Raw genomic sequence first — 25,136 nt, 5'->3', positions numbered from 1 at the left:
CTGCTGGTCAGATTTTGTCATTTTTCAGTTGATGTCTATTTATGCTGTGCATAGAGTGAAGGGAGCAAAATATGCGTATTCTTACCAATTCTGGAAATAGATATGATGCTTAAAGATATATTAGGCAGCCGACCAGCTGTCAAGATGAAATAGGACAGACAAAAACATACTCAGCTAGTTTATAAGCATATTCTGACTAAAAACTACAAGTCTCAAACCCCAACCCATAAGTTACACACCTGGGAGAGAGGCTTTACTTTGCAGTGTTCATATGTAAGAATGCTAATGCAGCCCATCCACCAGAACATATTAAATGTGAGCTCAAAGACAGGATTGGCATCACTAGATATTTTCAGCATTTTAAGCCACTTTTATATTACTTTAGCCTTGAAAAATGGCCTTTTCCTTTGCCTTCAATGTCATTGTTCTGCAGCCATAGCTTAATTTATGTTTATGTTGATTTAATTTGTGCTACGCTATGATTATGATAACATTATACAGTTTATCCATGCCACTGAAAATATAGATATTGTATGACATCATGTTTCGTTTGGTCATATAATACACTGGAGTGTAAAGGGAGAAGATGGGTGTGAGAAATCTCTTGTGAGTAGCTGTGCTCTCCATGTTTCAGGCTGATACAATGTCATACAGTTAACTCCTAAACAGTGTTCACTCAGTATATATCACAGTGTCATGTGTTTGACTAAATAGCCTGCGTTACATTAGTTATACCTATCTGATGTGAGCTGTCAAAGATGCTTTGAAGATGACAGCAGAGTTAGGCCAGAAGGACATGCAGGTTTAAATCTGAGCTGAGGGTGAATGATGATGATGATGATGATGATGATATGTTACAGTGATGAAGTGCAAAATCGAGCACTGGTGGTGCGCTGAAGGGTGTTTGTTAAGAAGACACCAATTCCTCTTTATTTTTTCAATAGTCCTTATTTATTGCTACACATCAACACATCCTCTTCCCTTCATGGAGGTATGGGTGGTTTTGAAACGATAAGGAACATACAGATAAAATACATACAGGCCTAAAAGGGTGCAAATAAACCATCAAATATATTTCTCTACTAGCCTCTTGGCTTTTATTTTGAAATATTTGCTTTTACTTTTGGGTCACCTGACTTCCTTTCCTTCATTTCATTCCTCAAACCAAAGAAATTAATTATCAAAAAAAAACATTATAAGGCCGTTTATTTGAATTTGGTTTTCTCATCTCGTTTTTTGATTTTGACAACAAAAACAAAAAAACTGACGCTTTTTCATTTATATTTCAAAGAGAAATAACGAAAAAAAACATGGTATTTATAAACGAAAACGTCTGCCTTCTCTGAATCACCTCTCAGTAGCCTATAACCATGTAGCCTACAGCTTAATAGCACCACAAACTACAACTAACATAACAAAAAAACACCTCTCTCAAAAACGTTAAAACATTTTTTTTTTAAAAAGACTATGCAACATTAAACTGCATTAGTTTCTAAGTACATACCAAGTAAACTGTCAAATTTACATAAAGGCATGGTAGACAAACATACAAATCTTGAGAGATGTGCTATCATGGCACGGCTCCTCTCCACCCTCCACCGCATCCTGGCTCTTCTCTGACGGACACGCCTCCTCAACCGGGCCACCTCCTCTTCAGCTTCTGTATAAAGCCTCCCTACAGCCATAGCCATCAGGGTCGGGTCCATATTTGTGATATTTCTAATGTTTACTTTTGGTTCTCATTCAGTTAGGAACCTACGTACCGAATTACCAATCTTCCATAACTTTTTTCCCGACCCTGACTTTTTATGTAGGCAACAGATCTTGGAAAAGTATAATCAAAATTATATTCATTTTAAAATAGAAACGAAAAGAGACAGGCTGTGTTTCGTATCATATTGCGTTTTTATTGTAAATATACATTAATACAGTAAGGAAATAGCCCACGTGTACTTGCTGGGGTAACCATGACAACAAGGCAGCTGAGATGGTGACGTCATCAAGTGCGTTCCCGCGTTCATGAGAAGCCAAAATGGCGCCGTCCTTAGGGGAGCCTGCGCACCTGAGCAACTTTCCATAGGAATGAAGGGGGCGCCATTTTGTGTCCGCTCTCCGTTCTTTTTCCTACGTCCATGAGAGAGCGGCTTTTTGTCAACAGAATGACAAGATGGCGGCTCCCGTGGTTCCATTCAACGTTAGCGACAAAGAGGAAGACACCCGGAAATCCTCTCAAGTGGGCCAAATGGATTCTAACCGTGCTGAATACATAACCACGTCCAAGAAGAACAATACGGCAAATATATACGATACGGTGACCTTTTTATGTTATGTCATCTAGATCAATAAAAGACAGTAATTGTTCTAATACAGCTGACTATTTGTTTGTTTGTTCATTTATCCACAAACGAAAACAGCACTGATTATCCATGAAAAGGATCTTTATTAAAAATACGAAATGTAAAACTATATAGCCTAAGGGATAACAGAACAGCCCAGAGATAAATATAGGGTGGCCAGACGTCCGGATTTAGACCGGACAGTCCGGGTTTCCAATGCCCTGTCCAGCGTCCGAGCCCGCGTATTTGTCCTTTATGAGGCACGAGGCCTGAACAGCGGAGTTCTAGAATCTTTCCTGGAACGCAGCATCGTCCAATGCCTTAACATTTCCGGTCTAACCAATGATTGGCTGAGAGCCGCGTCAGATAAATATCTGCTGTATCATTGGTTAAAAATGTAAACAAGGCTCCATGTGCTGCTACGTCACATGCAGGACTCGTTGACAGAAAGTTAGTTGTTAGACAACAAAATAAAAGAAAGTCAGCTGTTAGCATGCCATCATGCCAAAACGTCAAACTTCATTCAATCCAGAATGGACGAAAGAACACGATTTAGTATTGAAAAGCAGTCGAGACTCCTTTCATGGCTTCTGCACAGCCTGTCGTTGTGATGTTGATGTTGCAGTCAGGGAAAAGCTGCCATTGAACGACACGCGGGCACGGAGAAGCACAAAGGCAGCATTGAGAACTTTTTTTCGTGAAGCTCCGTCGCCCCTGGATAATAATAATAACCGCTGCTGAGCTGTGCAAGGTTAACGAGAAGTTAACACTCTTGGATGCAGCCAGGAAAGAATTAAAGATAGACAGTCAACTATTTTGGGTGAGTACACTAGTCTCCTGTCTTATTTCACACATCTGAAATACATATGATAATGTTGTGTTCCTGGCATCCTCTTGATATGGTGTTTGTCTGCAAGGTATTTAATTGAGCATTGGCTAATAATTTCCTATAGGAAGCTCTTGATTTCGCTGATGTGCAACATTAAATATTCTTTATTTAGTGGGTTGAAAACAATACAGATTTTTGAAGGATGATAACAGTTTTGTTGCTATGTTACATTTAAGTCCACGCCTGTATCAGTGGTCAGTTTGTGAACACCACAATGTGTTGAATTAATACAAATATTGTAAAAAAAACACTTTTTGGTTTTTCATCATTAATATTTTCTTCCTATTCAACATAATCTATTAACCTTGCAAAATTGTAATGTAAACGAGAATATAACAGAGGCCTATGTACACCAGAGTAATAATTCTGGCCTTGTGATATGCCGCATACTGTCCTCCTTTTTGGTGCTATGGAAATTGTCACCATAGCTAAATATGAAATTAAAAAAACTGTACAAAAATAGAATTAGGAATAACAGAACAGTCCAGAGCGAAATATGTAACAGAATAACATAATTAGGCACAGAATGTACACCAGAATCCTTTGGATGTCAGTGTTGAACTAAGGACACTTCTTGTCCTCACTGTCAGTGTCAGTACAGTCGTCATCTTCCCTTTCCTCTTTTTTATTGGCACAGTTTGTACAGTGACATTAGTCTGTGCAACACAGTCCTGCAGAGAAAGGGGAACAACTTCCTGCCTCACAGGCTCTTTCTTTACAGCTGCAGGATATCACATCCAAAACACTGTCGGTGCCGGATTTCTTGTCATCCAGGTGTCATGTATGTCCACATCCTCTATTTACCAACCATATCCAGCAGGTGATGGAGCTTATTATTATTATTATTTTTTTTTTGAGACAGGACCTCATTATTGCAACTTGGTAGTTTGCCCTTTTGCATTTCCCATACAACATACAGGAAATCAGTAAGTGCTTCCTTAATTTGTCCTTCAGAGTTGAGACCGAGTTGATCTCTTAACTTTCATTTATTTTCCTACAAATCTCCCCAAAAGGTTTTGTTTTTTGAGGTGGTGAATAAAATTCTACCCATACATGTTTACACAGGCAGGTTTCAAAGACAGATGGATTTGTTTAGAAAATTAATTAGACAGATATTATTGGGAAGAACAACTCGCTCTCCTCCTTATTAATGTAACAACAAGCAACATATAAACACCTCTGATACATTTACTCAAACAAAACTATAAAGACTGATCATGTAGGTGACGTTATGTTTAAAAGTGTCATAAAAAGAAAACATAGAGGCATTCACAAGGACAGCTACGCATCTGCCGTCACTATGCCAACCGCAGACGCTTTCAGCTGAAAGTGTCCAGTTAACGGTTTAAACCCAAACACCGCGTTAGGAGAGAAAACATCCACTGGAGCAGTGATGTCTTCTAGTTTGCACAGTTTCAGGAGACCTGCAGTGGATTCAGCCCAGTCCACTTGACCTTGGGTTGGTGCATGTCAGTGTTTCTGTAGGCTGTTCTCATGTCTCATTCTGCTGCTGGTGTTTGTGCTGACCTAAACACTAACCTCCTCAGTAGACCTGCCCCGACAGGAGTCACACATGACCAGGTCTTTCCTTTAATTACCAAACTATGTCGCAATTGCATGTTTATCAGCCCACTTTCAAAAAAGAAACCCCCGAACCCCGTTTGGAAAGGACTCTGACTTCTGGGCTTCAGCCCCGGATGTATTCACTAGCTAGTGACGCACCTGCTTCAGAGAGAAACTTCTTCCAATGGGCCAAAGATCTGCATGCGCTGTGACCCTGTATCAGCTCTATGTGACCATTCCAGGTTTTTGATACTGATGAGTGGATACTGGTCAGTGACAAAGTCAATATGTGTACACTTGCCTGTACACTTTTTTGCAGTATGGTCTCTGCAAGCTCTCCAAATGTACCTGGTCTGGATCACATGGCTTGTATGACTGCCATGCCATCAAAAAGAAGGGCACCATCCTCTGGAACTTTGTCAACCAAGCAGTCTTCACCTTTGTTCTCTAATAGATCCACAAGAGCTGACACTGACATCAAAAGGATTCTGGTGTACACTGCTATCTGCGCCTAATTCCCTGATTCTATTTTTGTACAGTTTGGTAGAGAAAACCAAACCTCACTAATCATCTATCTATCCATCCATCTATCTATCTATCTATCCATCTATCCATCCATCCATCCATCCATCCATCCATCCATCCACCAGGGGCGATTCTAGTGTCAGAACTTCAAGGGTGCCCAATGAGCCCCTACATCACCACTCACTCTTTTTCACACAAAAACAAAAATATGTCTGTTGAAAAATACATTTTGACAATCATTATTATGACATTTATGAGAGAAGAGCATCATATTTTGGGGGTAAAAACTGACTGGAAAGACAGAGGCAAATCTTGGAAAATGTCAGTTAAAACTTTAATGCCACAAAGCCATCACTATATCATTTTAACATTACTTCCTGACATTTACTCTTCTTCTTCCACTCAATTCAAATGGACATGTGTCATCATTACTGTCACAAACACTGTCTATAAAGCTCTTATGAAAGTGTTATGTGCCTCCTTTTTATATCAACAGTCATCCTAAATAATTGACAAATGGTAACCTCTAACCTGTCATAATTTTTAGGAATCAAATCAATTTAAAGGGACACAGAGGCGTGTCATTTTAAGTATTTTTATTATCGTCATCATCACCATCATCATCATTATTATTATTATTAGGCTTACAAACAACAACAAACAAATTCCTTCCACAAGAGAAGCTGTATATTCTCCATTGTGCGTTTGAAATAAATAATAATAAATAGAAGCAGGGGACTGTTGCCTATAAGAAACTTGATACAGCATACGGATGGCTGATTTTATTTATTATATGTTTAAATCATTATGGTCTGTCAGTCTCTCACTTTAATCTGTCTTTTTTCTTTTAAAGAACTTCTGTATGCACATTATAGCAGACCACACACACATCTATCTATCTATCTATCTATCTATCTATCTATCTATCTATCTATCTATCTATCTATCTATCTATCTATCTATCTATCTATCTATCTATCTATCCACCTATCCATTCATCCATCTAATCGGCTATTATTATTTTTTATATATTTTCTCGCACATGGACCAGTTTAACGCACATGGACCAGTTTAACCCAAGAAATAAACAGGTATTGTAATACGGCATCACCAACTGACAATGATAAACAAACAAAACTTGAGGAGATGTATCTCAAAAAAGCAGAAGGGGCTTACATAAGATCCAGAGCTAAATGAATCGAAGATGGGGAAAGAGCTTTTTTTCTGTCGATTAGAAAAGAGTAGACAAGAGAGAAATTAAATGTACAGATCCAAACTTGATAACAAAGGAATTGACTTCCTTTTACAGTAAGTTCTACTCGTCTGCCTTCTCTGCAATAGATTAAGACTCTTTTCTCAACCATATCAAAGATCTTATCCCCTGTATTGATGAGGATTTTGCAGAGTTATGTAAAGCTGATATCACTATTTTGAGCTGGATAAAGCTGTAGACAGCCTGTCTTTAAATAAATCTCCCGACTGTGATGGCCTTGCATCTCATTTCTACAGACACTTTTGGGATCTATTCAAAACCCCTTTTGTTCTCATGTTAAAGAATGCAGCTGATTATTTTCCTCCCATTATGAAACAAGGTATAATTACTTTATTCCCCAAACCTGGTAAAGACTCCAAAATATTGGATTATCTTAGACCTATCCCATTATTGAATACTGATTATAAAATTGTGACCCTTGCGTATGCCAACAGATTAAAGAGTAAACTAGATACAGTTGTAAATTACTCCCAATCTGGATTTATGAAAGATGGATCCATTCACCACAACATCCGTTTGGATGATTATAAACATTTAATAGATGATGATGGCTTTATTTTATTTCTTGATTTTTATGAAGCCTTTGACTCTATTGAACACCACACACATTTTTCAGTGCTTTTGGGAACAAATTCCAAGCCACCATAGTCTCTTTATGATAATGCAAATAGCTCCATATCATTACCAGGAGGAACATCACCAAGATTTGCTGTCAAACGTGGGGTCAAACAAGGCTGCCCTATCTCTCCATTTCTTTTTATAATTGCCACCGAAATGCTTTCTATTTTTATCAAAAGTTAAGATATTGCTCCTTTAAACGTTATGGGACTACCTGTTTTCATAAGCCAGCTTGCTTACCATCTTTATGAAACACCTAACTGAGACTCCCAAGATAAAACAAGCAATTAATACACTTTCCAATGCCTCAGGGCTTAAACTTAATTTGAACAAATGGGAGTTGATGCCAATTCATCAAAGGGATTTAACAGAAGCATACCACATTCCTGTAATATCAGTTGTCAAATATTTAGGAATACACAAGTGGCAATTGCTCTAAGACTGCAAGGGAAGCTCAGCTTCCCCTAAAATTTCACCAAAAATGAGCGTATCAGCGATCTTGAAGAATAAACATCCAGCGGAGCATTTTCCACGTTTTTCTTTTTGTTGTTCTAAACTGATCCAGAGAATTTCCCTATCCCCAGAGACTTTGTCTTTGTTAAAAACGACTAGTGAAGTGTTTGGTGACTATGTTCTGTCACTCTGCAGTTTCTTTCCCCAACAAGCAGCTGCAGAGCTTCCCCCCCTGTCACTCACACTCACAGGCGGTCAGACTTCACAGCAGCCCTAGCCTCCAGCTGCTAGCATTAGCAAGCTGCACATCATGGCAGATAATATGAATGTTGTCGACCGGATTTTGGCGAAGCCATTTGATAGTCTTCCTCACAAAGTTAAACCAACTCCTAAGATTGATTTAGTTCAAAAGGTGTGGAAAAGTAACAGATCTTTTCAGGTGCCCTGATATGACAAGTTGAGCTGGCTGACTGGAAGTGCTGTCAAAAATAAAATGTACTGTTGGCCATGACTCTTGATGAAACCATCTCAGGGATGTGTTCATACAAAGGGCATGAACAAAGTAATGAACATGTGAGTGCATGTGCAAGGTTAAGTTACCTGGGCAGAGTCAGGGTTGAACATGCAATAAATGAAGGTGCTCGTATTCAAGTAGCAAAACATAATGAAACAGTCAAACAAAAGAGGACTTTCCTTAACCGCCTTATTGATGTGACTTCCTTGCTTGGCGGCGAGGAGCTGTTATTTAGGGGGCATGATAAGAGTGGTTCAATTCAATTGAATTCAATTTTATTTAGAGTGCCAATTCATGACAAAAGTTATCTCAGGACACTTTACAGACTAGGTATAGACCACACTCTATGAACTATTTATGAATTTCGTAGACCCAACAATTCCCCCGTAGAGTACGGTGGCAACGAAAACCTTCCCTTTAACAGGCAGGAACGTGGAACAGACTCAGCTCTATGGAGGACGGCCATCTGTCTTGACCGGTTGGGGAGGAAGAAAAGGAGAGAGAAGGAGAGAAAAGACGGACAGATGGACAGAGAGAGACCAAGACAGACACAAAGACAGAGACAGACACACTTCCAGTAACTATAATAATATCTATAGTAATGTGAATATGACTTATATGTTATGGCAGTTAATACAGCAGAATAGTAGAAACAAGCACAGCTAAGGTTATAGATTATAATAGCAGCAGGAAGCTTCACAACAAAGCACAAACAACTCCGGGGAAGAAGTTGAATTAGTAACATGCATTGATGAGACATGAATGATACAGACAGAGAGGAGAGAAGCTCAGAGTATCAGGAAAAGGATTATCCCCCCGGCCGACTAGGCCTATAGCAGCATCATTAAGCAGAACAAAATCAGTTTAAAAATTATGAATCATCCAACAAGGGGAATTACAGGGAGTTTACAGAAACATTAGGAAAATATGACTCTGTCCTGGCCACACAATTCCAGTCATCAGATGTGTTTTCTGGGATGTCCCATTCAATCCAAAATGACTTTAGCCACTGTTTCTGACGAGATCAAAGATTACATTCAGGCTGCTCCCTTTTTGGATGGCAGGTGGGTGAGACAACTGTCTTAGCTTGCTGTGCCCAACTCTCTGTCATTGTTCGCTATGTCGATAGTGCAGGTAAAATTCAGGAGAGCTTTATTGGATTTTTTGATGTTTCTGGGGGAAGAGATGCTCAGTCTGTTTTTGAAGTCTTGAATGAGAACATGCAGGGCTATAATTTCAGTTACAAACTTTTGGCACAAACCTATGATGGGGCTGCTGTCATCGCTTCAGCTCTCAATGGTTTTCAGGCCAAACTTAAAGCGGTATCCCCCAGTGCAATGTTTGTGCATTACTATGCACACAGATTGAATCTGGTGCCGCCTTTGACAACTGCAGGATCCCAATGAGCGCTACAGAAATCTGTACATGGCCATCCAAGACAATCTTTCAGAGCAGATACCTCAGGGTTTTGCAAAGTTGGATTAGTCGATCCAGGGAAATTTGATGAGATGAGACAAGTGTTTCCAGAGGAGGCGTTTCAGAGTGACCTGAAAAGTTATGGCCAGTTCTTTGATCAGAAATCAGAAATGAACAGAAGAAGAGCTACACAGAAAAACCTGATACAAATCAACACCAAATCTGCGATAATGCAAAAAGAATCCGAAAATAAAATGTGGACTTTTAAACATCAGATCTCTGTCATCTAAAGCTGTATTAGTAAATGATATGAAATCAGATAACCATATTGATGTTCTCTGTCTGACTGAAACCTGGCTGTGTCCTGAAGAATATGTTAGCCTAAATGAATCCACTCCTCCCAGTCATATTAATACTCATATTCCTCGAGGAGGAGGCGTTGCAGCTATTTATGACTCAGGCCTATTAATAAACCTTAAACCTAAACTAAATTATAATTCATTTGAAAGTCTTGTTCTTTGTCTTTCACATTCAGCCTGGAAAACTGTGCAGCCAATTATACTTGTTAGAGTGTACCGTGCTCCTGGTCCGTACTCTGAATTTCTATCTGAATTCTCAAAGTTTTTGTCAAATTTAGTCCTTAAATCTGATAAAGTAATCATTGTAGGATATTTTAATATTCAGGTGGACGTTGATAATAATAGCCTTAGTACTGCGTTTATCTCTCTACTAGATTTGATTGGTTTTAGTCAGAGTGACCATAAACCTACTCACTGTTTTAATCACACCCTGGACCTTGTAACTAGATTTAAGGAAGCGATTCCATCTGCATTTACTTTAATGCCTTATCCTAATATTCCAGATTCCTGTACTAACGTTAGTTTAACTGAAATTGATCACCTTGTTAAAAGTGTTGCAGGCTCACTACGAACAACACTCGACTCTGTTGCTCCTTTAAAAAAGAGATAACAAAACAGAGGAAGTTAGCTCCGTTGTATAACTCACAAACCCGTGAATTAAAACAAGTATCGCGAAAATTGAAAAGTAAATGGCGTTCTACTAAATTGGAGGAATCTCGCTTAGTTTGGCAAGAAAGTCTAAAGACATATAGGAAGGCCCTCCATAATGCCAGAGCATCCTATTACTCATCTTTAATAGAGGAGAATAAGAACAATCCTAGATTTCTTTTCAGCACTGTAGCTAAGCTGACAGAGAGCCACAGCTCTATTGAGCCATGTATTCCTATAACCCTCATTAGTAACGACTTCATGACCTTCTTTAATGACAAAATTATAACTATTAGAGACGAAATCAACTCGCTTGGCACCAATTTTTTTTCAAACCCAGGAACCTTAGAAACAACTGTAAGACCTGATATATTCTTGGACTGCTTTTCTACAGTTGACCTTAACAAATTAACCTCTACTATTTATGCATCAAAGCCTTCTACTTGTCTCCTAGACTCTATTCCAACTAGGTTACTTAAAGAAGTGTTACTTTTAGTTAGCACTCCTGTATTAGATATGATTAACATGTCTTTATCAGCAGGTTATGTACCAATAGCTAAAGATATTGTTACTCTGGATGATGATGTTGTGTAGTCCTCCAGCACCACAGTAAGGAATCTGGATGTTCATTTTGACCAGGATGTGTCCTTCGATTCTCACATAAAATTAACAACAAGGACTGCATATTTTCACCTGCGTAATATTGCGAAAATTAGGAACATTGTGTCTCAGAAAGATGCAGAAAAACTAGCCCATGCATTTGTTACTTCTAGGCTGGACTACTGCAACTCCTTATTATCAGGCTGCTCCAATAGGTCTGTTAAGAGTCTCCAGTTGGTCCAAAATGCTGCAGCTCGTGTACTAACTAAAACAAATGGAAGGGAACATGTTTCTCCTGTATTAGCCTCTTTGCACTGGCTACCTGTAAAATCTAGAATAGAATTTAAAATCATTTTCCTTACCTATAAAGCTCTTATTGGTCAGGCTCCGTCGTATCTTAAAGAGCTCATAGTACCGTATTACCCGACTAGATCGCTGAGAATGCAGGGCTACTTGTCGTTCCTAGTGTCTCCAAAAATAGAAGGGGAGGCAGAGCCTTTAGCCATAAAATCACCATCAAACTACCTCATGCAGTTTCAAAGAAGCACGTGCCCTCCTTGACTCGATACTGAGAGTTCCAAGGTGACTTAACCTGTCATCAGCCATTGTTGTTCTGAGGTGAGTTTTTATGAGTTTTAAAGCAGAGAAGCTTCTCTCACAGGAAGCAGTGCTTATTGGAGTAACAAAAGCAATCTTGCAAAGTCTGAATATCTCATGGAAAACCTATTTGTAAGGTTCAAGAAACACGATAAAATCAAGCAAAGTAGATGGTCTGTCTAATCCACTTTTCACTCTCCTGTCAAGAAGTCGCTTGGTTTGCTGAACCTCAGGTCACTCAGGTCTGACTTAAAGGTCTGTGCAAAGGCAAACAGGGACTCCATATTTAAGAAAGTTGCACTTTCTTTGAAAAATGCCTCTTCAGCTCAGTTATGAGACAGTCAATCACCTGATAAAAGTGTGATCTGGGGAAGACCTCATCATCACAGTTTCTCTGTCCTACCATGCTCATCATCAGTGAATTAAGAAGTCTTGAGCTTATTCTAGGATGTCTTTTAGAGTGTGTTTTTACACCGACTTTGCACTGCTCAGCAAGCTCCTCAACCTCTTTCCATAGTTCATCAAAGTAATTCTCAGTTCTGTAGTCCTGGAAAGTGTCCCTACAAGATCCATAGCCCTTGCTAGATCAAGGGTGCTGGATTGGAGCATGTCAGAAAGACATTTGGCATCACCAAGCACTTTACAAAAGGTAACCAAAAGCCCCATGAACTGTAAATCTATCTGAGAAAGAAGACCCCTCGCCTCCACTGATCTTTCTCCACGTCTTTCAAGTGCAAGATCCTGCAAAATTCTCAGAACTGCTGGAAGTCTGTCTTTCAGATTACAGCATGCTGTGTATCTGCATGCCCACCTTGTGTCTGTAAGGGCACACTCACACTGTCCATCTGTACCTTGCCCCGTGCTTTAGGGTACTTGTCCCCCCTCCCTCTCCCCCCGCGGCCCAGGCCCGTTTGTACTCACACTACCTGGGCCTTGGCGAATGCTTCTTGCTGTCTATACATCATCACACCGTAACACGTCACACACGTTGATTGACGTCATCGCGATGCGTCAATTTGTTTACACATCTTTCCATAGACCTCAGAGCTTTTGTGCGCCCACCTCTCCCAAACGGGCGTGGTCGGCAAGCGTACCGCGCCTAGACGTGGTATGGTTGCACTCACACTGGTCAAACCAACTAGACTTTAGCAGTGAAACGTGCTTGGGTATGGTACGGATGGACAGTGTGAGTGCACCCAAATTGTCTGTAGCTCCCTGGGCTGCTGCAATGGATACAGCTTTTTCTGAACTGCAAGCCACTTCAGATGCACATAAGAGCCAGACACGCTTTGAATTCTTGCAGATACTCCAGAATGTTTCCCGCTCATGACGGATGCACCGTCGTACCCTTGTCCCACAAAGTTATTTTTGTAGTCCAGACCATGTCCCTCTAGACAACTGACAACCATTTTACTGAGCCCTGCTGCATCAAGGCTTTCACCTGCCTGAAAGCATAGGAAGCATTTGTTGATGGCACCATTGTAATAATACCATACAACCAAAGACATTTGTTCCTTTTTTTGCAAGTCTTTTGTTTCATCTGCAATGACACTTCATTTTCTTTCACCTCTTTTATGATTTCATTCTGTACCATCTAAGCTACGCCGTGAAGAATTTCATTTTGGATTTGGTGACTTGTGTACTTAGCATTCCCACATGCGTCCAGCCTTTTTGCATCGAGGACTCTCGATGGCCCCTCTGTGCTATATTTTGGGTTGCAGTCAAAAGAAGCACATTTGCTATTGTTTTCACATAATGTATCAACATTCGTCCACTTTTTTCGTTGGTTCTTGTTCAAAGAGTTTAACATGCTTGTGTTCATCTTAGTTGCTTTTTTACACTGATTCCATGCATACATTGCATTGACATGCATCTCTGATTTTGAGTGGAGATTAAACCCAGCCTCCTTTGACAACACCTTTTTCCAATTGGAGAACCCTGACTCTGAGGCAAATGCAGAGTATGGTGCATTAGGCGGGGAAAAATTTCAAAGCAGTAGGAGGAGTCTTTAAGGATTGAGTATTCAAGCCAAGAATTGGCTCTTTACCAGGCACTGCAGAATGCTCTCTTCCTTGATCCATGCTGAGTTCTAGGGAATTGTATCAGACACGGCTGAACTGGACCCTCCTCTTTGTATCTTGAAATATCTGCAATACAAATAAAAAGGACATGTAAACACAGTTAATGGATCCAGGAGATTATTAGATGATAACTGCAGCTTACTAGTAAGTTTCAGGTAAGTAGACCTACCACTGGGTCCTCTTGGACGAGCAAAAGCAGTGTTGGACACAGCTGGCTCCGGGTCTGGCTCATCTTTGTCAGAATCAGAGGCCTCTGTGTCCTCCTTCGATGAAACTACATTGTATAAAAATATATATTAATATTAAAAATGCAACCACCATTGAAAAAAACAGCACACATCAGTAACCAACATTTCAAATATCTAAAACTAAAACTAAAAGAAGAATAAGAAGAATTACTTTATTTTTATCCCACACGGGGAAATTCAATTTTCACTCTTATTATCATACATGTTACACACACAGGCCCGAAATACACACATGCACAACCAGGACCTATACATGCAATTGAGGAGAGATGTTAGAGCGAGGGGGCTGCCAGTGACCAGCGCCCCGAGCAGTTGGGGGTTCGGTGCCTTGCTCAACAGCACCTCGGCAGTGCCCAGGAGATGAACTGGCACCTCTCCAGCCACCAGTACACGCTCGAAATATGGTCCACACAGGGACTTGAACCAGCGACCCTACGGTTCCCAGCCAAGTCACCTATGGACTGAGCTACTGCCGCCCAAAACTGGTGATGATTGGCTGTGTTGTGCCTCACATTCTCTCTCCTGACTCACACACACATATGAACAGAAGCATCTACACATATAATAGCTGGTGTAGTCTCCGCAAGAGACACGGGACTCCCACTCCCGTTTATCTAGAAATGTGTTCTGTTAGCCTAGCTCTCGGGCGGTGGAGCTAATGTGGCTAACTCTATAAACGTCACCCAGATGGATGTATCTCCCTCCCCCCAATGTCACATGAATGCCTGTTTTATACTTCACTTCTGGGCTGGTCAGGAAATTTTTTTATATATTTTTGTTTTGTTTTGTTTTGTTTTGTTTTGTTTTAACCTTCTCTGAAAGTACACTGACACCACAGCCTCTGCCTGACAGTGCAGCCTCTGCATGGCAATAGATGGGTTGTACCATCTGAGGCCTCTTTGCCTTAATCGGACACCCCGGTCTCCTGTAAAGGTGTCTCAACCTGATCCAGTAAAGGGCTGCTGCAGATGCAGGTTTTTATTCCAACCAAGCAAGAATACACCAGACTCGACTTACTCAATCAACTGAATTGTTTTTTACACAGTTGATTTGTTGGAGTGAAAACCTGCATCCACAGCGGCCCTTTACTGGCTCGGTTTGAGACACCACTGGAGCTGCTGGTCGTCAAATGCTCATTAATGCCGTCAACACATTTATGACCGTACTTCCTGTCCTTCAAAATAAAATGACATGCAATGTTTCCCACAGACCAGGTAGCAATGTGTACAGACACCTAATTTTGCCAGACATCTGGGGCCTCATTTAATATTATTGAATTAATTAATTTAATTTAATTTACGGACAAAACATAGGACGTGCATGCGCATAAAAATATTGGGATTTATACAACAGGCACGCATGTCCTACGCCAGTTTCCCATTATACATCACAATCAACTGTTGCGCAGCTTCTGCGGCTTCATGTCACGCCCATACATGCCTATAAATACTCAATGAAACGGCAAAAATAATATCCATTCGTATTGACATCATGACAAACACAGAGAGTAAAACGAAAAACAAATAATAACAATCAATTTGAAGTTTCTCGTTCTTGTTGGAGAGATGGAAAAAACATGTTGTTTGGAATCACAGTGTGGGCATTACTAAAGACAAAACGGCACAAATAATGAAGGGTTAGAAGGTCGGACCGTTGCCGAAATGAAAAAGAGATGAAGGAAAGCATTTTCATTCTCACTCGGTTCTCGTATAGCAACACGAGTGCAGTCAACAGCACCGATTACATTGGAGAAACCGGACATTGATGCAACTTGCGCCTTTTTATTTCCCTGTTCTCAGAGATCCAAACGAACCATGAGAACAGTGCGCTGCAGTCGGAGCGGCTCGTAAACCGTTCTTCTTCAATTTGTTAATTGATCAACAAATGTGCGTCATAATGCGCTGTGATGGTCTAACCATTTGATTTGATTGATCTAAAATTTTAATTATTTTAATTTAATTTAAAAAATAAACACATTCAAAACAAAAATAAGAAAAACTAAAGCCATTAAAATAAACACTGTATTAAGCACTGTGATAGAAAACCGCAATAAAACTGTGCTCCTGAGGCATCGATAACAGCATCAGTGTTATTTATGAGAATACACTCCATAACATGCAAGTATTGTTTAATAATCACAGAATATATTTATGAGTTAAGAGTTTTTTTTTTCAAAGATGTCTTCATTTTTTCCACTGCAGAGAGAATCGATCAAACATCTGTTTGTGTATTTTTGTAAGAATGTCTTTTGGGAATACTTCATTCATTCATTCATCTTCAACCGCTTGTCCCTGTCGGGTCGCGGGGGGCTGGAGCCGATCCCAGCTGACATCGGGCGTGAGGCGGGGTACACCCTGGACAGGACGACAGTCTATCGCAGGGCACATAGAGACGAACAGAGACAGACAACCATTCACACCTAAGGGCAATTTTAGAGTCATCAAATTCTTATTAATGATTATTGAAGGAGTATTTCGATTGGTTTAACACAATGGTCTCAGTTTCACAGTTTCTCTCGTTTCATCCTTCTGCCATCGGTGTCGCTGTATCAGCATATATTTTCAGAAGCTGAGATCTCTGCACATTCACAAATAAGTGTGTTTCCATGTTCATGAATATCCAGTTTATGAGGTTTATGATCATATTAAATCTCACACAGTGAGGTGAATGAAAGAGAGAGAGAGCTGCTGGCCGCGAAGTGCTGCTCGATTGCACATATATCCAATTTCAGTGAATTAGCCAAAACAGGTTGTTTAGCAGTCTCTAAAACACTTACATAAATATCCTTATATGTAATATTAATACTTGTGGTCCGAGTTGTAGTTGCGTTGGTTGAATACAACGGGCGAGTGCGGGTCTTCTTGATAAGCCTATACCCCACTGGCAAGGCAAGTGTGTGTGCATGTGTGTACGAGAATGAAAGGAAGAAAAAGTGCTATGCGCAGATGAATGAACGGAACGATATTTATATATTTAAAAATCGCTCGGAAAAAACAAACAGACCCAGAATCGTTGTGGCGCTTGGTGTTGATTCTGTGGCGCTGTGCCACACATTGGTCTATGTATGGGAAACAATGACATGCTCTATCATCTCCAAAATATACTGTAAACTCTTCTTAATTTCCATTTTTAACCTAAACCACCACCTGAGCCGCTCAGGCTGAACGTTGCCCCAAACGTTCTTACTGATTTCTCTCATCAAAGTCAATTCCTTTTACTGATTAGATGTGTAAATGCCCATGTACAAATATGAAATTTACCTTGTAGATTATTTCTATGTAAGTTAATTCTACTAGGACTTCAGTGGCGATCACCCAACCGATGTCAGTAGCAGTGTCATTATTATGCTAATATCAGCCATTATAGTGTTATCAACCTGTTCGCATGTACAATAGCAAATAATATAATAATATTAAACCATTTGTATTGCCCAATATATGCCAAATCCCATCATTTTAATATATTGATTTAAAAACTCTTTATGTAGCCTCTGAGCAGCAGATAAGCCAGTCCACTGCTGAAAAGGATGATGAGGAGGCCATGACTGCACAATGAAAAAGGTAGAGAGGAGAACATAACAGAGTAAACAATATGAAGTTATTAATTTTATGTAAGATTAGATAACACCCAGCAGAAGTGTTGATAGATTCTATATGATATTCAAGTATTCAGAATTAAGTTAACATTTGGCTATAAATTCAGAGGTATGCTAGACTATATTGTGCTGCATAAATGGGGTCATGACATCACAGTGTCTATGCCCTTCTGCCTTTTCATTGCCATGCAATACAAATGAGTCAGATGCTGAGAGAGGAGATGATGAGACCAAGTATAAACCAAAACAACTGGGCAATATGCCTCATCAACTTTTTATTTCAAATGTTTTATTTAAATTTTAAGCCAGCATATATCGTTTTGAGTGAAATGGCCTTTTGTTATTTGTTAAATGGGTGACATAATATTTAACTTCTATACAAAAACATGTATAAAAATTGAATAAAAACCACACGATTCACTAATTCAATTTCAACCATGAAAAAAGTGAGCCGGACTTGGGCTTAGGAATTTCTCATCAACTAATCATTAAATAAAAGTTTAATTATGAAAGCATTTCAGTTATTAGTGGACATTGAAAAATAAAGAGTTAAGTTCAAAACATTCAGGAGAGGAATGGGGACCATCTTTCTGTGAAAGCAGTTATTTTGTTGTTATTGTAAGAAGTGCATTTTTCCATAGAAATATGTTCCAAAAGAAGATTGATCGAGTGGTTGATGTTTATTGAGTTTTTGAATTTCCAATTCAGGAGAGTTATTTTCTTAGCGACAGATAGATAAAAACAGCAAGCTGTTCTTGTATTTATTTGGAATTGTAGTTATTGAAGTGTCTCCTAGTAAGCAGAGCTGTGGGGATGAAGGGATTCTGCAGTCCAGAGGGTTTTTGAGTTCCAAAAAGAGTGAACTGGTTGGCAAGGCCAGAGTGCAAGAAAGTAGTCCTGTTGTGCATTGTGAGCAAATGTCTGTGGCTGTTAGTCCCATTTTGTGCATTTGATATTGTGTAATATGTGTTCAGTGAATGATTTATATTGGATTAACTGAATATTTGTATTGGATGTCATGGTAAATAGCGTTCCAGTGGGCTATTGGGAGTGTTATTGAGTTATCCAAAGTTAATATTAATCTGTATAGTTTAGAAGTTAGTTTATTTGTATTTGTAAACAGAATTATGTCGTCAATTATTTCAGAAGGTTCAAGTTGGATGTCTCATGTTGATTTTAGATTTGAGTATGGATTTATGTTGTGAGTAATTTAAAAATTGATGTCTATCTATTCTCTGGTTCTGTATGAGGTCCTTGAAGTCTATAAACGGATTATTGTTAAAAAGATGGCAGAGATGTGTGATACCTTTTTGTGACCATGTGTGATAGTGAAGAGGATTATTGTGCAGTTTTAAAGTCAGGGTTATGACATACTAGTGTGTATTTACATGGTGCTGGAGTGGAGTCGAAGATCTTGAGGACTTTCCACCAGGCTGTCGGAGTTTTAGAGATGAAGGATGTCGTTTGATGGTTGCATTAAGGAAAGGTACCGGTAAATCTGTGAGTAGGATGTTTTGGCAGTAACAGTTCTAGATCTGACCATGAGGTGTTATGGTTGGTTGGGTGGATCCATTGTGCAATATATTGTGTTTGATTTGCGAGGCAGTACAAGTACAGTACAAGGTTAGTGCATCCAGTCTGCCTTGTGATTTGCTTTTTGGTAAATATTTATTAAATTAATTAATTCAATAATTTAATAATTTTGTCTTTCTAAATTTTCCAGTAAAAATGCATAATGATAGAGTTAAAAGATTTGAACCAATTATCTGTCGATATGATGGGTAGCATTGAGAAAAGGTAATTGATGTGGGAGAGTATTTTCATCTTGACTGTGGCTATTCGTCCTAATAGAGATAGTGGTAGATTCATCCAGCGTTGGAGATCATCTTCGATTTTTTAAAATAATGGATTATAGTTGAGATGAAACAACTCTGACAGCCTGGGGGAAATGTCGATACCCAACTATCTAATATTGCCAGAGTGAAGTGGAGGTCAAAAGCTTTGTCCTGCAGAATCACAAGCATCTTCAGAGAGTGGTAGAATAGTGGACTTGACCCCAGTTTATCGTGTAGTTTGAGATTTTTGAAAATATGTAAATAAGATTAAAGGTCTCTTTCAGTGATGTAATGGGTCATGTAAGTATAATAAAACATAATCTTCATAAAGGCTTATTTTGTGCTGGTTGTTTGTGGTGTCAATTTATTTTGATGATATTGTTTTGACGTATAGCGGCAGCAAGTGGTTCTATGAAGATAGCAAGGTAAGATGGAGAGAGTGGGCATCTTTGCCTGGTGCCCCGTTGAGGTGTGAAGTTGTGTGACATGATCCTGTTTGTTGTTACAGTGGCTTTAGGTGAGGTGTATAGGGGATCCCCAGTTACTTGGCAAGAGAGGGATACCCAGACAAGTGGCCACATACCTTTTACCCAAAGCATCAGTGGCTGCAGACTGCTATGAGCAAGAGCTGGCTCCCTGACCAGAGTGTCACATTTTGGCACCAACCCCTGCCAGAGTGTGCAGGACCAGGAAGATGCTGAAATGGAATTTGCTCTGCAGTGTCCCGATGTAAGCATACTGTTCGACAATGCTGTCAATAATCATTGGGACCATTTTAAATATGGACTCTTGACCCTGACTGAACAGGAGACATTGTCAGCGTTGACGACCCTGTTTTTTTATTTTGTGAGTCAGCCACAATGTCTTCCAGCCTGGCTCCATATTCACAAGCAATTACACTGTTTGGGCTGTTGTTCTTGTTTTTATTCACAGTGTTGTTTTACTGTAGTATTGCATTTTTCTTTCATGAAATGATATAATGTTCTTTTTCATATGTATATCTTCATGTTTATTCAAGTGTTATTGTTGCTTTGTTAAATTTGAGTAAATGAGGGCTTCCTCAACGTGCATGGTCCCTTTTTTAATCTAACACAGGACGTGTAACCACACATCATTTATGTGCTATTTATTTTGATTTACTGACGATTTCTGACCTGTACATATTTAGGTTCAGATACAGTGCGACACCTGCTGGTCAGATTTTGTCATTTTTCAGTTGATGTCTATTTATGCTGTGCATAGAGTGAAGGGAGCAAAATATGCGTATTCTTACCAATTCTGGAAATAGATATGATGCTTAAAGATATATTAGGCAGCCGACCAGCTGTCAAGATGAAATAGGACAGACAAAAACATACTCAGCTAGTTTATAAGCATATTCTGACTAAAAACTACAAGTCTCAAACCCCAACCCATAAGTTACACACCTGGGAGAGAGGCTTTACTTTGCAGTGTTCATATGTAAGAATGCTAATGCAGCCCATCCACCAGAACATATTAAATGTGAGCTCAAAGACAGGATTGGCATCACTAGATATTTTCAGCATTTTAAGCCACTTTTATATTACTTTAGCCTTGAAAAATGGCCTTTTCCTTTGCCTTCAATGTCATTGTTCTGCAGCCATAGCTTAATTTATGTTTATGTTGATTTAATTTGTGCTACGCTATGATTATGATAACATTATACAGTTTATCCATGCCACTGAAAATATAGATATTGTATGACATCATGTTTCGTTTGGTCATATAATACACTGGAGTGTAAAGGGAGAAGATGGGTGTGAGAAATCTCTTGTGAGTAGCTGTGCTCTCCATGTTTCAGGCTGATACAATGTCATACAGTTAACTCCTAAACAGTGTTCACTCAGTATATATCACAGTGTCATGTGTTTGACTAAATAGCCTGCGTTACATTAGTTATACCTATCTGATGTGAGCTGTCAAAGATGCTTTGAAGATGACAGCAGAGTTAGGCCAGAAGGACATGCAGGTTTAAATCTGAGCTGAGGGTGAATGATGATGATGATGATGATGATGATATGTTACAGTGATGAAGTGCAAAATCGAGCACTGGTGGTGCGCTGAAGGGTGTTTGTTAAGAAGACACCAATTCCTCTTTATTTTTTCAATAGTCCTTATTTATTGCTACACATCAACACATCCTCTTCCCTTCATGGAGGCATGGGTGGTTCTGAAACGATAAGGAACATACAGATAAAATACATACAGGCCTAAAAGGGTGCAAATAAACCATCAAATACAGGATGAAAGGAACATCATTCAATACATCTGTATCAATAACCTGGATAACTATAGGCCTATAAGCGAATCTCTATCTGTCTATCTAATCGGCTATTATTATTTTTCTCTACTAGCCTCTTGGCTTTTATTTTGAAATATTTGCTTTTACTTTTGGGTCACCTGACTTCCTTTCCTTCATTTCATTACTCAAACCAAAGAAATTAATTATCAAAAAAAAACATTATAAGGCCGTTTATTTGAATTTGGTTTTCTCATCTCGTTTTTTGATTTTGACAACAAAAACAAAAAAACTGACGCTTTTTCATTTATATTTCAAAGAGAAATAACGAAAAAAAACATGGTATTTATAAACGAAAACGTCTGCCTTCTCTGAATCACCTCTCAGTAGCCTATAACCATGTAGCCTACAGCTTAATAGCACCACAAACTACAACTAACATAACAAAAAAACACCTCTCTCAAAAACGTTAAAACATTTTTTTTTTAAAAAGACTATGCAACATTAAACTGCATTAGTTTCTAAGTACATACCAAGTAAACTGTCAAATTTACATAAAGGCATGGTAGACAAACATACAAATCTTTAGAGATGTGCTATCATGGCACGGCTCCTCTCCACCCTCCACCGCATCCTGGCTCTTCTCTGACGGACACGCCTCCTCAACCGGGCCACCTCCTCTTCAGCTTCTGTATAAAGCCTCCCTACAGCCATAGCCATCAGGGTCGGGTCCATATTTGTGATATTTCTAATGTTTACTTTTGGTTCTCATTCAGTTAGGAACCTACGTACCGAATTACCAATCTTCCATAACTTTTTTCCCGACCCTGACTTTTTATGTAGGCAACAGATCTTGGAAAAGTATAATCAAAATTATATTCATTTTAAAATAGAAACGAAAAGAGACAGGCTGTGTTTCGTATCATATTGCGTTTTTATTGTAAATATACATTAATACAGTAAGGAAATAGCCCACGTGTACTTGCTGGGGTAACCATGACAACAAGGCAGCTGAGATGGTGACGTCATCAAGTGCGTTCCCGCGTTCATGAGAAGCCAAAATGGCGCCTGCAAATAAACCATCAAATACAGGATGAAAGGAACATCATTCAATACATCTGTATCAATAACCTGGATAACTATAGGCCTATGAGCGAAGCACATACGGAACCAGGCATGGACAGGAATACCCACACGAGTAATATTTTGGGAAATTATTGTATTGGAGTCTATGGGCAGTAGGAAGGGATCTCACTATACTCAGAGGGTCACTTTGAAAATTCTGTAAATCTGTCTGCTTTTGAGCACATATTAAGGGAGAGATAACAGGTTTGTATACACTTGTGGACAAAATCATGTGCAATTGTTAATTGTGACCACAGTGACAGGATAAGGAGAACAGTTTCAGGCCAACACAGACACTGACCAGATTAAATAAATGAGTGATAAATTCTTATTGTGTATGACCTCATCATTAGATTATGTAAATCAAATAATTTGACATTTCACCTCACTCAGTGAGTCCAACATTGGTTTTATTTTGGTCCCCGCAGTCCCGCCCTTCCTCTGAAATATCTCCAGGAGTTTGGTGGTGTACCTGTCCAATCTGGACAAAAAGGTTTGCTCCAGATGCACTGTGGTTATTCTTTGAAACTCCTCTTTGATCTGAAATGAGAGATAAAAACACAAAGTCATGTTCAAGATGACCCATGAGATCTCACATACACATAGTTGCTGCATGAACAAGAACTGGAATATCTGATTTTCAAAGCACAGACCTCTAAGAGGTCTTGGATTGCGGGGCAATCCTTGAGGACCTCTGTTCTTCTCATAGCAAAAGACTTCTCCATTTTCTCATTAATTGCCCTCGCATTGTTCTTCTTTATTTCCTTCAGCAAATCCAGTCTCTCCTTCTCCAAGGTTTCCTCAGTCTCAACAAATGGCAGTGGTGGTGATAGTTGACTTCAGCTTTTTTTGGCATTTTAAAGCCTTAAAGTGAACCCTCTTCACTGTAGCATCGTCTCTTCGGTGTGTTCACCCAAAGCTCTGTAATGGGTATTTGGCGACCTCTTAACTTTGCCCTATAGTTGCCTATTTTATACTTTATCCTCTGTTGCCAACCATATAGGCCATTAAAAGACCCTGGCTCTTTGAGGCATGGGTATTGTTCTACCAAGGCTTCAACAACAGCTAAAATCTGGACACCAGTAGGATAGGCTGTGAAGCCAAATATAGTCTCTGTGAATTTCTCAAGAATGCTACTCTTGGTTTGTTATAAAATGTGCCATCATTTTCATAAACGTGCTTTGCTGCTTCCAGTGCAAGGTCAACATCATAAGAAAAGAGTGGTATTTCAAACTTAAATGGCCATGGCTTAGACCTGTAGGACGGTCCACTCTCATATGGGGAGGAAACAGGATTATGTCGCATTCAAATGAGGAGGAGCTTGCTTCCGTAGGTTTTGGAACTGGAGATTTACCTACTGACATGTCCACAGGAGTGAGACTCAAGATCACTGGTTCAGTTTTTACTACGTTGAGGTTAGATTTATCTTGTACATCCTTAATCGAGGTCCAAGTGAAGAACTGACCGTCGAAACCCACGTCCTGGTACATAACAGTGAATGGTCCTGTAATATCAAATTTTGAACATCAATGAGGTCCTGAAGTGTGCTTGGGATGCCTGCAAGTAAAAATGAGGCTAACATACCAACAGAAGGAAGCTGCAACAACAGGGAAGAGCTTCTCTCCTCATACTTAAAGGGATAGGAAAATGTAGTGCTTTATTATTAGTCAGGCGTTTTCCTGCAAGAGGAGGAAGCCAAAGGATAAATCTTTAATCTTTAAGCTCTCTTTGCTTAAGTAACTGCACACTCCCTGTGTTCTCCAGCTCATAACTCATCAGGTGTTCATTGTACCTTGTATTTTGTTGTCTCACAAAAAAGTCAGTTTGATACAAATCACCATTATCTGCAACCCTTCAGAAAAGTTGAGCAGTCCTGCAGTGGAACCACAACACAACAGCATTCCCATTTCATAGTTGGTCCCTAAACTGCACACATTATTGGGGTCTTTTAGGTCATCCTTAAGCACATCTAAAGAGACCTCTGTTGTTTTTGTGACCTTAACTGATGGTTTGACAGCATGCGATTGATGGTTGGAAACCATGAGCTGGTGCTTATTTGCAAGGGACAGCAAGATATTCCTGAAACAACCAGTGTGTCCGACCACCTTCTTGTGTTTGGCCTCGAATCTCATTGTCTAGAGAGTAGATAGGAGACAAAATCCCAAATGAGCTGAGGATAATGCTCAAGGAAATGGTGCTTG

The sequence above is a fragment of the Echiichthys vipera genome, assembly GCF_963691815.1.
Source record: "Echiichthys vipera genome assembly, chromosome: X".
Lineage (NCBI taxonomy): Eukaryota > Metazoa > Chordata > Actinopteri > Perciformes > Trachinidae > Echiichthys > Echiichthys vipera.
This window is presented reverse-complemented; position numbering follows the sequence as displayed.